The sequence below is a fragment of the Sitophilus oryzae genome, unplaced genomic scaffold, assembly GCF_002938485.1.
Source record: "Sitophilus oryzae breed Bouriz unplaced genomic scaffold, Soryzae_2.0 scaffold_857_pilon_pilon, whole genome shotgun sequence".
NCBI lineage: Eukaryota > Metazoa > Arthropoda > Insecta > Coleoptera > Curculionidae > Sitophilus > Sitophilus oryzae.
Window position 1 is genome coordinate 6,171,136 of NW_022147480.1, and position 16,069 is coordinate 6,187,204.

Genomic DNA, 16,069 nt, shown 5'->3' on the forward strand with positions numbered 1-16,069 from the left:
TGAAGGCCTTGGGAGGCTTAGCTCTTCTTAGTTTAAAATAATAAATGATACAAAATACGAAACTTAAAATTCAGGAGATAGATTAGTCGAATAACCAAGTCCTATATGCTATATTATATTTTTAACTATTTACACGAACAACAACTAGCCACTAATTGTTAGTTGTCCTTAAACATCAAATATTAATCAGTAGGCAAACATAATTTTGAACATATCATAGAGTAGAGTAACTAACTGGTCACCAAATATTTTTTTAGGGGAAGGTGGGGCTTAATGTAGTGACCTCAGCCTTGTTTTTGGCCGCACCTTGTGTTAATAAAATGTTTTGTCTGTTTACATAGTCAATAGACGATTTTTGTTTGAAGTTGTCTACGAGTATTTTACTGATTCGATGGTCCGTTATTGCAGATAAAAATAAATAAAAACTTTCCAAAAAATGTACATATGTCCTAAAATGAACCGTGGTGTTGAAATTTCATTTTTAATTCTTTTTTTTTTCCAAATAATTTCTGGAGTAACTTCAGTATTTTTGGGTGAAAATTGATGTATAGGTCTTTTTTTATAGTGGATAGCAAACTGCAGGAAAGAGGATTGGGCATTAGATACAGACACGACGGCGGTCTGTTGAACATAAAAGGACTCAGGGCAAAAACACATACAAAATTCATCACAGAACTTCAATACACTGATGACAGCGCTCTAGTTGCAAAAACTGGGCATACGATGCTTTGGGCCTTAGGGCTTGAACACACTGACGACCAGGTCGCACCGGCCAGGCCGCAGCTACCTCTAAAACCATTAAATCAAATGATATAGCGCACACTAACGTCCTGGCCGTCCGTTGGTCGTTGCGACCAGAAGACTGCACGGAAATATTATTATTTTCTGCCGCTTGTTGCCGGTTTTCTTCCAAATTAATAATTTCGGCAGCTTGATTTCGAAAAAAGGCCGATCGCCGAAATCGACTCTGAAATTCAGCACAGGATTAGCAGCGCCCCAAAGAGCATTCTGGAAATTAAAAGACACCATTTCTTCCCACCATGTTATATGGAAGCGAAACCTGGGTGCCGTACCGCAAACACATGAACGCATTAAACAAGTTGCAAACAGAGAACTCTTAGACAACTTAGACAACTCTTAAAAATCAAATGGCTCCATTACGTCTCAAACGTATCGGTCCTTGAAAATGGTACAAGGATATTTTCCATGAAAACTTAAAGGGGATAAGCATTCAGAATCAGTGGGAGGAAGCAGCGCACACTACAATGCAATAGAGAAGAATTGTAAACTCAGTTAACAGCGACAACCAAAAAGTAAAGAGTCACAGAAAATCTCATGAAAGAAAACGCCTTGTGTAACCATCTTCTGATGCGTGTCAAATACTCGTCAACGAGTAATGGCAGTGTGTGTATGGGTGTTTTTTCAAATGAAAAAAATCGATTTCGACGTCAGTATGACTGTTACCTGTAGAGGGTGCTACCACAGTTTAAAGAATATAAATATGTGTATTCTTTAAACTGTGGTGCTACCTACATGCTTTGAAGAATAACTAACTTTTCGTCTATACCTGTATTATACTACTATGGCGGATACACCTTACCGATACAAAAAAAGGAGACATTAATTAAAAAAACTTTACTACCGTGTTGTAGCAATAATTATATTAGAGAAAAAGCATTAATAGAAAAACAATAGCGGCTTCATGCATAATGCATCCTTATTGAAAATAACGACAATTCAAAAAATGATTTGTTGTTTTCCCATTTTAATTCATTTCATGTTTTTATAATCGTAAGTCGTCCACTCACTCCACGCTACGTTGTTGCATTGTGTGTGTGTGTGTTGCGAGCTTCCATTGGGTAAGGTTAGGCGATGTAACCTTCGCCTTGTACTCGCGCGCCCGCCTGATCTAATCGCTAATCGTTACTACGTTCCGCCGTTGCCAGACTGCTTGGTTTTTCTAGGGAAAAAAAAACAAATGGATGTTACGTTGCCAAGTCGAATAAAAATTCGGAAATTCTGACGAAATTGTTATTTTTCAGCAAGTTTAATCACATGTTATAAAGCATCTCATCAGCAGATTATACTAATATAGATAGTAAAACAATTTATCGTGTAATGTGATTGTTTTTTTTGTAATAATCTGTTCTACTGCCAAAGGTTACGTTCCAAAATTTTTCTTTTATTTCCGCAAGAACATACATATACCGTGTGGTGCATCGGAACGCGGGACATAGGAAATCCCATGTAAATTTTGAATTTACATTTGATTTTTGATGATTTTAGGCAAGGGTTGTATTAGATTTTTTTGAAGAGGCGTTAAAGTTGTACTTTTGTCTAGAATTTCGATTTATTTGGAATAGTCATTTAAAAATTATTTGCAAAAATCTACCTTCAAATTAGTAAAATTTATAATGCGGCCCAGAGAAAGCTACAATTAAAATACCAACAAAAATGTGATTGGGTCGTTGTCAAATTCGATATCACATTTTTTTTACAAAAACTTGAAGGTACCTAATAGAGCAATTTTGTATAAAATAGTTAAGATTTTTGCAACTTCTGAAAAAGTTACGATGGTAAAACGGCATTTTGCTGGAAATAGTTTTCCCGCAATGTTAGATTTGTTCGCAGCTCAGTTTCCGGAAACAACAGTTTAAAGAATAAATTAGGCAAATGTTTGAAACTAAAGATATTAAGCACATGGAAGTGTGAAGATAAAAATAATTGAACAGGAAGAAAACAACAATAACTTGAATATTCTTCATGTTGAGAATTCGCTGAATATTCTTCATGTCATTGAAGAATCATTGACTCCCGTCTATTGGGGTTACAGTAGGAAAAGACCGCAGGATCTTTCGCCGAATGACTTCTTCCTGTGGAAAGTACTCAAAAACCGTCTTTATGGGTATATTAAATACAGAAATTTAGATGAACTGAAAAGACTGTGGAATGCTAAAGATTCTCCCCTTAACAGCTTTGTATTGTGAGGCGTGAAATTTACAATTATTTGGGATATTGTTTGGCTGTGAATATGGGATTATGTAAACATTTTTTAATTAGTACAGTTTAATACAGTTAAAGTTTAACTCCTTTAGTTACAAACATTTCATTTATTTGTTGAATTATTGTATGTGGTATGAGCCAGGACTGCGAGTGATCGAGTAATGAACAGCAATCATAACCATCCGTTCCAAAAATAACCATCCGTTCCAAACGACATAAATTCTTGTAAACAGTTACTCACCGTTTTAAAACAGTGCTTTAAACTTGCGCGTAGTATGCATCGCGGCAAGCATCGCATTGAGATGCCTCACTATTTAGGTGCTATGTGGGTCCTGGCATCATCATGCATCAGTATAGACTGATCTCCAATGAAAGGAGCAAATGGAACGACAACTTCTTGGAGGACATCCTCAATATAACGCTGGGCATTGAGAGCTCCATTTTCAACAAATTCAAGATTGTAAAAACGTCTGTACTTTATTTAAAAATATGTAGCTCATAAAAGAATAAAGATAATAGGATAATTCAAAAATTGAAATGATAGGAATACATCTAAGATTACAGGAAAGTGTTTTTTTTATCCAAAATGCCCGTCCCATTTCTCCAAAGGGTGTTTTGAATAATAATACAAAATAATGCCAACAAATTTATCTACAAACTAATACCATAGTATTTTCAATAACTAAATTTCAAAAATAATCAGAAAAATACAGGGAAAATCATTTTTTCTTAACTATTTAGCTTCAGTAATGTTTTGTTGTATTCTCAGTATTTAATAAAAAGCAAAGCAAAACAGAAATTAGACGTAAGTACTTGTTGAATAAGTATCTGACATTTCCGCTGACTTGGAATTAAAAAAATGCCGATATAACACAAAGACGTTTTATATTAAACTCGGATTTATTATAAACAACGATAAGGAATTGTGAAATTATTCAACAATTTCTACATACTTACTATACATTGCCGGCTTGTGGTGTCGATTATAGCCACAATAAATCAGTTGGTATATTATAACACCTAACTTCAGTATCAAGCAAATTTCCAACAAAATTCATCTAATTTCTTTGGATTCTTGAAACTGATATAGAATTGAATAAAATACATAATTATGGTTATTATAATGTCATTGTTGACACAAATGTGATGAACCGTTGTCTCTAAATGTGATTAGCTGCTACAGCCAATGTTGTAAATACACCAAATTCCTTCTTAGTTGTACCTATATACTACCAAAGCCATTCTTAGTTGTACCTATAAGCTCCTAGAACGACTTAGTTTCAATAGAATAAATGATAGTATCTTAGACCATATTCCAGTTGAACAGGCAGGTTTCATTCCTAAACGCAGTTGCTGTGACCAAGTCCTACACTTACATCTCACATTGAAGGAAATTTCCAACTTAATCTTAAAACCTCCATAGCTTTTGTCGATTTAACATCCGCTTACGACACAGTCTGGAGAGATGGTATGGTTTATAAATTCATTTAAAGCACTCTCACAACTATACTGAGTTATCAACAACATCTCTATAACCGATATATCCAAGTATATCAGGGAGAGAGCACAAGCAAACCTAAAAAACTTAACAACGGCTTACCCCAAGGTTCCGTTGTCGCCCCTCTCTTATTCAACTTATACATCTCCGACCTACCAGATACGCAATCTAGAAAATTTTGTTACGCAGACGATATAGCCATAGCAACGGAACATGAATCGCTATATCAAACCCAAGAAACGCTTACAAAGGATCTCGCATCCTTGAATGCCTATTTTATAAAATGGAGACTTCAACTCAGCATATAAATATGAAGTGGCTACCTCCATCTTAGCCAAGCCATAACACTGAAATAAGCGTCCAGTTTGGTAGCACCACTCTGAGTAATAACAAATATCCAAAATATCTGGGATTACTCTAGACCAGTGTTTCTCAATCTTTTGTAGAGTGAAGAACTCTAGAGCGTAATTTTTTCTAGGGAACCCATACCCTATATTCTTAAATATAAGACATAGTGCATGTTTGGTTTTGTGTCAATATATCGATATTAATACTACTTATTGAGCTTCTAAATTCAAGAGTAAATAAAAAATGTAGTAATCTGCTACATAATATATTAATAACTCAGAAACAGTAAAACACTTAAATATTCATTACAAATACTTTTATGAGCTTAATGCGAAGGATGGGCCTGTTTGTTTGATACAAGTTTGTCGATATCGGGTTCAATGTTTGAAAGTTGTATCCGCATATCTGCTTCAGGATTAAGTTTACTTCTTAAGTCGGTTTTTGTAAGAGCATACTTCGAAAACCCTACTTCACAACGGTAAGTTGTAGCAAACGGCAACAATTTTTTAACAGCAAAATTGGCTAATTCTGGATATTCACTTCTAAGCTGGGCCCAAAACTGCAACAATGTAGCCGAGTTGAAAGTAGTTTTAAGGTTTCCATCGGCAGCAACATCAATAAGTTGTTCAATTTGTTTTACAGTTAGGGTTTGATGAAACTTTTCGACTGGGACTGAGAATGGATTGCGAACCCAATCAAGATCCTCTTCTCGTCTTGGAAAATATTCTCTGATTGAAACTTGTAGGTTCTGAAGATGGTTTATTATCTCCGAAGTGATTTCTGCTGACAATGCAGTTTTCGACTCACACACAAAATCATGCAGTGTAGGAAAGCACTCCGAGATTCCTGTTTATATATCGATTCCCTAAACTGTATTTTATTTAACTTGGCCTGGATTTTGTCATATAAGGAGATTACTGTTACAGAAGTTCCCTGGAGCGATAAATTTAATTCATTAAGGCTTGAAAAGACATCGGCAAGATATGCCAAACATTGTAACCACTTGATGTCAGTTATTCTTGATGATAATTCAAATGAAGAGTCATTAAGAAACACCATCACCTCATTTCGCAGAGTAAACAGGCGAACCAATACTTTTCCTCGCGATAACCATCGCACTTCGGTGTGAAGCAAAAGCGTGGTGAATTGGCTACCCATTTCTTCACAAAGAACAGCAAAAATTCGTGAATTTAGAGGCCTGGACTTTATAAAATTCCCATAATTTTACTGCTTCATCCAAAACGTTTTTAAGAACGGGAGGAATTTTTTTACTCGCCAATGCTTATTCTATGAATAATACAATGGCTACTTTCAATTACTGGAACGACATTTTTAACACGTGCAACAAATCCAGAATATTTACCAGTCATTGCTTTTGCACCGTCAGTGCAGATATTAATGCACTGATTCCAATTAAGTTCTTTTTCAGTGATATAAGAATCGATCATCTTAAAAATTTCCTCGCCGGTTGTGTTGGGTCTCAAAGGTTTGAGATATTTCTTCTTCTTGCAGAGTTGCTGTGTATGTACCTCACAATAACAAGCAATACTGCACACCCTGCCACGTCTGTTGTTTCATCAAGCTGTAGTGCATACCAACCACTACCTTTTATCCGTTGAATAACTGTATTTTCTATTTCGTTACTAATTTCATAAATTCTCCTATGAACAGTATCGTTTGAAAGTGGCAGCATTTTTACACTATTACTAAACTTTTCACCAATCATGGTTTCGACAACATCTATTAAACAAGGTTTAATAAGTGTTTCGGCAATTATATGCGCTTTTCCAGCCTTAGCTATGCGGTAACTTACTTGAAATGAGGCTTTACATGCTTTTTCATTAATGCTGCTACCCACTAAAGACGATGATAAATTTTTTTACTTTATTCATTTCCACTAACTTGCGTTGAAAAAATCCACAGGTTTGTCCTTGTATTCACTATGATTTGTTTGTAAGTGTCTTAGAAGTTTCGTTGGAGCTAATGAACTGTTGCTGAAAGTCTTAAAACAAATTACACACTGGCTGTTTGGCGCACTAGGATCCCCAGTGGAAGCAAAACCATAGGATAAATATTCTGGGCAATATTTTCTAATTTAATTTCTTATCTCGCAACGTCGCAAACTTGAAGTTGACGGCTCATCGCTGCTAGCATTACTCCAAATCCCTTCAACAGTTTCATCTTGACTGATGGTTGGATCTTCCTTCACTCTTTTTTCTTTTAAAACAACCAGTTTTCAGCCATTTATCCATTTTAAATAATAATTACATAGAGTAAAGGTATAGAAAACAAACAAATCGTCTTTCAACGGGTTTAAAACAAACACTTTCAATGCGAAGACTGCGTAAGGAAGGCTACCGCATAAAAACAAAAGCACCTAGGACAGCGGCCGGCGATTACTAGAAGGCACAAAATAGCAAAATACATACACGGCATTACAATGACTGCAAAGCGAAGTAAAATTAACGAGTCGCAACAAGCGCGCGAGCTCGGGCTCGGATGCAGATCAGAAGGGGAGTACTAAGAATATTTTTTATTTACACCCATTTAAAATAAGAAAAAAAAAACAATTTAAAAAATTATTATTTCAGGAACCCTAATCGCCCCTTTGTGGAACCCTGGGGTTCCGCGGAACCCAGTTTGAGAATCACTCGCTCTAGACCGTACACCTCATTTCGGAAACACCTAGAAATGCTGGAAAATCAGAACACGAACAACATTATACAAAACTTTGTGGTACTTCATGGGGTGCAAAAGCAACAACACTTCGGACCTCCGCCCTTGGTCTGGTATTCAGTGTGGCAGAGTATTGTACACCAGTGTGGTTGAACAGCCACCACACAAATCTCGTAGACAGACAGCTGAACACCATGCGGCTGATTATAGGGACAATCAGATGCACCCCTAGTTACTGGCTTCCAGTTCTGAGTAACATCCTACCTACAAATCTACGCAGAAACGAGGCTCTTAGAGAATTTGATAAATAATAGCTACCCCAACGCTACCTGTTCATAAAACACTTCCTGCTTTACAGGTGAATAGTCGAGGAATCCACCTTTGCGAACAGCTGAACAACTAAAAGCAGTAACTATAATCTCTGGGAGAAACAGTGTAATTTCCAGTTATGGAGAGAAAATGCATGATGCGCACCTTATATCTCTGGTTCAAACATAACTATTGCCAGACACTGGGTACTGATCAAAACCGGAAAACATGGTAAACTTTGAACAGGATACGGCTCTGGCCATGGAAGATGTGCGGATTTCCTTTATAAGTGGGGAAAAATACCTTCCCCAGAATGTAATTGCGGATCCCCTCACCAAACCATCCATCACATAACTAGAGAGTGCAACCTACGTGCTTATGGTGAAGACTGGAGGGACTTTCTGAAGGCTTCTCCATCAGCTTTGGAATGTATAGGGCATCTAGGATGTTAATATATATGTCTGTCAAACACGTTTTTATATTTACATTGTGATGTTTTCGTCTACATTGTAGTTTATTTTATGTCTGTGTTTAAGTGTCTAGTTTTCGCATGCAAGGAGCCACAATGATAAATAAAATAAATAACCAAATTGCAATAATGTTACAACACACCAATTGCTGTGTCATAGAGCATCAGAGCTTTGACAAAACTCATTTTCTGAGACTGTTTTACAGAAGTTAGCTCTCCATCTCAGTCCAAGTACCAAAGTTTGTAGCATGAATGGTTGTCGTCTCTTGCACACTGTGATGAAGTGATCTGGTTTATTATGTAGAATACATCGCAGCGAGCATCGCATCGAGATGCCCACTATTTTGGTGTAAAATTCTTTAGGAGCAATATAGTTAACGAGTAACGTCATACAAAAAGCAAAATCATAAAAAGGACTTAAAGTACATTATATTATATTGATTTAAGTCTTTAAGAAAACGACTTGACTTGAAATAGTGTCGATTTAAGCCAAACATTTAAGACTTTAATCATTTGAACTTTCTGTTGAATTTGACTTGAGACTTAAATCATCTTGATTTTAGAAACGATTTAAGCCTTTTAAACTTATTCTATTGGGTAAGCTCTGCATACTACACAAACCAAACTCAATTGATGTATTACATTGAACGGTAGCCTACTCCAGCATGCGGATTTGATGAATACTGTTGAACTTAAAAAACACACCAGCCGCTGCTTTCATTTAATATTATTGAAGAGTATGTACAAAAATATGGAGTTCGATTGCATAAGAACTAACGTGACGGAATTTCCAAGAAATCATCGCTTTTTTAAACGGTCCGAGGTCACGAATTTGTTATTTTGCTCCGTATCCTTTCGCTATCTGGTCTGTTTGTTTGTTTGTGGAACATTTGTTGAATAACGCAGATCGTAAGGAACGATAATAATTCGAATAGTTTCCACTCATTTTACTGTTTGTTTATTCACACTTTTCTTGGCAAATTTGCCATCTGTTGTCATCATTGACCTGTCATTCATTGGTTGTTTTTATTTTATTTTTTTTTCAACGAATCACAATAAAATTTCACGAAATACTGTCAGAAGTAGTTAGTAGCTGATAGAAAATTAAGCTCTTTTTATTTAAATCATTTGAATTACTTAAGCCCTTAGATTTTAATTCTATTTTTTCTGAAAGTTGACTAATACTTTTTAGTAATTTTCAAATGATTTGTGACTTAAATCTTATTTCGAATCAGAAAAAATAAGTTCATCAAAAAAAGACATTAACATAAGTAACATTTTTCATATATTTGGCTAAACTTTCGTTTAGCCGAAATATGTTAAAAAAGAAAAAAAAAAAAATGACTTTATATATGTGTTCTAGAAGGCGTTAGGAGTACAAATATACAAAAATTTTCCTAAGGAAATGCGTACACACTTCATTTTCGGGACTTTAGTATAGCCGAAATCTATTACATCAAAACTATAGTCTTCGGGGTGTTTTAGACATTTTTCTAAACATAAAAACACAAAAAAGTGTCTGGTGGAAATTTTACTTATTTTAAGAGAAAACGCTTTGACTTTAGAATAGCCGAAACTGAAGTTATGAAAATGAACTTACTGAGTATATGTGGCTTTATTACAAAAAATTGGCGCCGGAGGCACGTATATGTTTCCTGCGTTGGTTAATAAAAAAAGCTGGTAGGCAGTTCTTTTAGTTTCCAAAGTAAAGGAATTTTCATTTTTATCTCAAAACCGCGACTTTGACTGATTTGATGTTATTACAAATTTTACAAATATTATTCTAATCTTAAATTGAAAACCATGCTCTATTAGCTACTGTAATTTTGGAGTTATGATTTTAAAATGTTTAACCCTCTCCCCATACTCCTTGCCAACTCCCCCCACCCCCATCAAAACCACTGGTCAGATTCTCGGGTGCCACAGCATTTTTGTGCCAAATTTGGTTAAAACTGAATAAGGTTTTGAGTTAGGTGGATGAATAGGGTGCTGGGTGGGTAAAACATCTTTCGGAGGAATAAAAACTCTTGTAGAATAGATACGTCGAGGCATGTTTCTTAAGCAAGCACCATGGAATTAAAACGTGCAAAGATATCGCAATAATTTTATTTTTTTACATGAAAGCTCAATCTACTTTTCTACATAATTTCCGTGAAAATTGAGGCACTTGTCATAAAGTGGCACCAGTTTTTCAAAACCCTCCTCATAAAATCCTGCCGCCTGACTGGTTAAACACTGTATCACAACTGTTTCGACTTCGTTATCGTCTTGAAAACGCTGACCGCCCAGGTGATTCTTCAAGTGCAGGAATAAATGGTAGCCACTGGGCGCCAGATCAGGGCTGTATGGAGGATGATCTAGAGTTTTCCATTTAAAAGATTTGATGAGATCTTTGGTCCCATTTACATGTACGGCATGTCATGCAGCAAAAACAATTTTTACCAACTTGCCACGTCTCTTTGTTTTGAATGGTATCGGCGCAGATTGTTCAATGTCACACAATAAGATGCTGCATTGATTGTTTCATTGTTGAGGCAGAAACCCACTAGCAATACCCTTTCTGTCCCAAAAACTCAGTACATGATTTTCCGTGCAGAAATTGTTTGCTTAAACTTCACCGTTTTGGGTGATGATGAATGTCGCCATTCAATGGACTGTTGTTTCGATTCTGTTGTGACGTAGGCCAACCATGTTTCGTCACCAGTAATAATTTTGTCTAAAAAATCTTCACCTTCATTGTGATACTGCTCAAGGAAAGTCAAAGCACTGCCTAAACGTTGGATTTTGTGCAAATCCGTCAACATTTTCAGAACCCAACGTGAACACAATTTCCGGTAATTCAAGTTCTCGGTCACAATGCGATACAAAGCACTACGAGAACATTGAGGAAAGCAGTCGCACAATGATGAAATTGTAAAGCGTCTGTTTCCTTTCACCATTTCGTCCACTTTCTGCACTAAATCTTCATTAACGACCGAAGGACACCCACTCCGTTCTTCATCATGTACATTTGTGCGGCCATCTTTAAATGCTCCCACCCATTTCCTTACCATTCCATCACTCATAATGTTTTGTCCGTAACCTTCACAGATCTCACGATGAATACCGATCGGTTTTACGCCTTTAGCACTAAGAAATCGTATGACAGCCTGTACTTCCGCTAACTGGCGGGGCCTACGATTGTCGGCACCTTAAACACCCACGCAAACAACGTATACAATGGAAGAGTCAGACTGTACTGGCGTCTGTGCATAGACAAGGGATGTAGGTAACCAGCGCGCATGCGGGGAACGCCGACTGTAGCGCGGCGGCGGCGGAATCATAAGGAAACGGTACTTTTACTTAAAAACATCCACCTCAGCGTATAATAAGGCGGATATATTATTGTATAAACTGCCTACTTTTAAAAATAGATTGTGCATGTTATAGCGGTGTAGCGATATTAAAGCTGATAAGAATAGATATTATTCGTTGATCTGTGTTAAAGCTCGGGAAGAGGATCACTATTCGTTATAAAACGCTCAGAAAACGTTCATATCGAGGAGGTGAACAGTCTGCAGCATAAACGCACTACAAACTGTGCAAACCTTCCCGGCTATTCCGCACATTTCTTTTGGTGTTATTATAGTGGAAATATGTCTAAAATTCAACAGAACAACTAGCGTAAATATAAACTGATTTCAGCTGTTTCTAGAAGTCAGAACATTTTTATATAAAATGAAATAAAAAAAAAAAAAAAATTTTTTTGTGTTTTTAATAATCGGAAAAATGTCTAAATTTAATCAAGAAATTGATGCCATAAATGTCTTAACTGATTTCGGCTATTCTAAAGTCAAGGCATTTTTATATAAAATGAAAATCAAAATTTTTTTTAATTTTTGTTCTTTTTGTGTTCTTATGTCCCGGAAAATGACTACAAGAAACAATCCAGGAGCTAGTTTTGATAATGTAACATATTTCGGCTATTCTAAAGAGTCCGGAAAAGTAGAAAATGACGCATTTCCGCAAAGAGATTTTTTTATATATTTTGTAGTCCTTCTTCAGCGCCTTCTAGAACGCATATACAAAGTCATTGTTTATATAACACATTTCGGCTAAACGAAAGTTCCTTATATATTTTTATGATAAAGTTTACAACAGCAAATTTCCTTTTGAATAGTCAGGTCGGCATCCAGGCAACAGATCAAAAACACTGAGGTTGGCGATTTTATGACTATTAATAATTTTATTGTTGTCCCCCCTTGGCTACGTTCCAGTACCCTCCGATGTATTCTGTAGATATATTGAATAGCTGTGGAGATATACCAGTAGTATAACCAGTGTTACAATTAGTGTTACAATTTGGTGAATTTATAATCAGGCTTCTAGAAAATGAAGCTAGACTGAACGGCATAGTTGTAATAATCAAAATGTTTGTCCTTGTTTTATAAAACCAACCGCACTTAGTCATTTAACAAATCGATCATTAGCTGATTAATAAAAGTGACAATTTTACATTATTTAATTTATCTACTAGTGTCAATTAGAGATTACAAAAAAAAACTACAAGAAATTGTATACAATATTGTTTTCTGTTGGTTCAGTACAAAAAATATTGCACGCCAATTACAGATGACCGAGACATGGCAAGGTCGAAAACATTGTTACCAATTGAATTTTTGGTAGTGGTGGGAGAATATCGAATTATTGTTGTCAATTAGCAAAATAATTTTGCTATTAGGTCCACTTAATGAAAATAAACGATATAGAACGCACATAATCTTCTAGAAAAAGAAATACTGTAATATGATGATTCTATTTAATAGTGACTTATGATGTGTACCCAACATTATCCTAATACCGTATGATCGAAAAACCGATTATCCAAGGACGGTTGAGGAATGATAAATTCGATGATATTTTTGGCGAGGACAATTTATAAGGCGATCATTTAATAAAATCGATATAAAACTAAGAAATTAGCACTAATTAAAGAGAGTTTAAAAAGGGATGGAACGTTTCAGACATATAAATCTATTTCAAAAATATTTAAACTACACCCACTTAAAAATAATGTTTCTCGATGAAATTAATTACAGCCCTCTTAAGTCCATCTGGCAGTAAGCGGTATTAATAAAGAAGAGTACAGACTAAGTAAATGACGCCTAGGCAGGGTTCGGGAGTAGTTAATTAAGACGTAATTTTACCTGATTAACTACGTGTAGTTTTTCTTCAAAGAAATTACGTCTTTTTCCGTTCATTGGCTACATGAAAACTACGTTAATAAGCTATGTATTGATATTATGAATGATTTTCCTTTGTATGAGGGGTAATGGGGATAATGTAATTAAATATTGTATTTAAAGCCATATTTCTTCTATTTTCTGCTATTAATACATTGTATATTGTTTTAAAGCTTCAGCTTATTAAAACCTCACCTCAAACCTTTGATGTTTGAAAGTTACATACATAAGTTACATAAACTACAGTAATACATGTAATATGGATTTATATGTAGTTACAAAGTAACATGTTGTTTTTCCAGACCCTGCGCCTAGAATGCTTGACCTCATGAATTATCGTCGTTGTCATTTCCAAGCCGTTTGACTTTATATCAGATCCATACAATATACACGATAACACGATTTAAATCAATTTAATGTGACAAAATGGTTGCAGTAAGCGGTTTATGTTCTATTTATATCAGAGTACTTAGAATTATTTATTAATCTGAATCTCCTTTAACCTCATTTCATTGTAAATATAAAACAGTGCAAACCAGGGTTTAATGTTTTATGACCAAGAAATTATAAAATAACTATATCAGTCAAGATTAGAATCATTACTATCACTAATTTGTTTGTTATGTGCTTTTTTATGTGTCATTTCAAACTTTTAAATATTAAAAAAAATATATACAGGGTGGTCAGACCTATTCAGAAAATTCAGCAGCATATTCTGAATAAAAATAAGTAAAAAGTTCGTATAAATGTATATCTAAAATGCTTAGTTTTGGAGATTACAGAGATTGTAGAAATTTTATTTTTATTTCGATATTTTCCAAATAATTTATTAAATATACGTCAATATTTGGATGAACATTGGTATCTCTCTCTCAGTTTTTGACATGGGAGAATTTTGATTTTTTGATCTCAATATGACTCCACCATGTAGGGCACCACCTACATATTTTTTAACTGGTTTGAAGGTAATAACTTTTCGTCCATACCTGTATAAAACTACTGAGTAACCAGCATGCTATTTACGACGATATTTTCAAAAGGTCTGTCTCTTGGTAAATCATACAGTAATGTTTCTCGAGATATTTGGATTCTAAATTATCAATACCTATCAAAATTGACATAAAACTAAAAAAAAAAAAAAAAGTTCCAAAATTTATCATTTCAGTCAAATAATTATCTACTCAATACATGTTTGCTTTTTTGTCAATAATGGCCACGATATTGACTATTTCCATTTATTTCACTGAGAACGGTTGCTCGTAACAATTTTTACCAAGAGACATTTTTTACGTTAAAATCACGGAAATGTATATTTTTTTCTTTCAAAAAAAAAAAAAAAAGAGAGAGAGAGAAAAGTTATTACTCTTCAGAACAGTTCAAAACACATGTAGGTGGCGCCCTCTACCAAATTAGAACTCATATTGACATCCAAAATCAAATTTCTCTTGTCTCCAAAACTTCTAGACACAATTTTTCATCCAAATGTGTCGGCGTTACTTCCAAATTATTTGGAAAAAATCAAAATAAAAATGAAACTTCACACCCTGTATCTCAGAAACTAAACAATTGGTACATACGTTTAGCACAGACTTTTACTTATTTTTATGCAGATATGCTGCCAGAGTTTCCCGAATGCAGTTCAAAAGAACCACCTGTATATGTTAACAAACATTCAAAATAATACACATGAACATGACCCAAGTTATATTTTATCAGAAAAATTTACTTGAAGTCAATATTATAAGTACCACCAATGTACCTGTTAAACAAAATAATGTTTGGGTTGGAGATTAATATCGCGAAAGTAAAAATAATGGTTCTTAGCAGTCAAAATTTAATAGAGGTCACATCTTGCAACGAAGAGTCAACAACAAATGGGATTTTTGACGAAGAGGAGTGAAAATGCGTATCAGGGTACAAAAGTAAGTTAACAAGTGTTTCTCGAACCTTCAGCTGGAGTGGTAAGCTATGTACTTATTTATATTACATACATATATACATACATACATACATTGTTTTGCGCCTCAAGGAGCATTCTGGAATTAAAAGACAGGGTTTTCTATAATCATGACTTAGTACAAAAACAAAACTTACAGTGTACCGAGCAATTATAATCCCACCATGTTATATAGGGCAGAAACCTGAGTGCCGTACCGCCGACACATGAACGTATTAAACAAGTTGCAACAGAGATACCTTAGACAACTTTTAAGAATCCTGTGGTTCCATGTGGTTCCATCATGTCTCAAACGTATCGGTCCTTGAAAAGCTAACAGAGTATTGAAGTCATGATTTACAAAATCCCGTTAAAGATGGGCTGGTCACGTATACAGAATGCAAGAAAACCACATAACAAAATCTCTGCTTTACGGTGAGAGCTTGTAGACGGTAGAGGAGGCCAGATTGGACAACTGAAAGGTACAAGGACATTTTTTCCACGAAACTTAAAGGGGATTAGCATGCAGAATGATGAAGGTGGTAAGAAGCAGCTCACAATATAGAACTCAATGGAAGAATTGTAAACTCAGTTATCAGCGACAACGT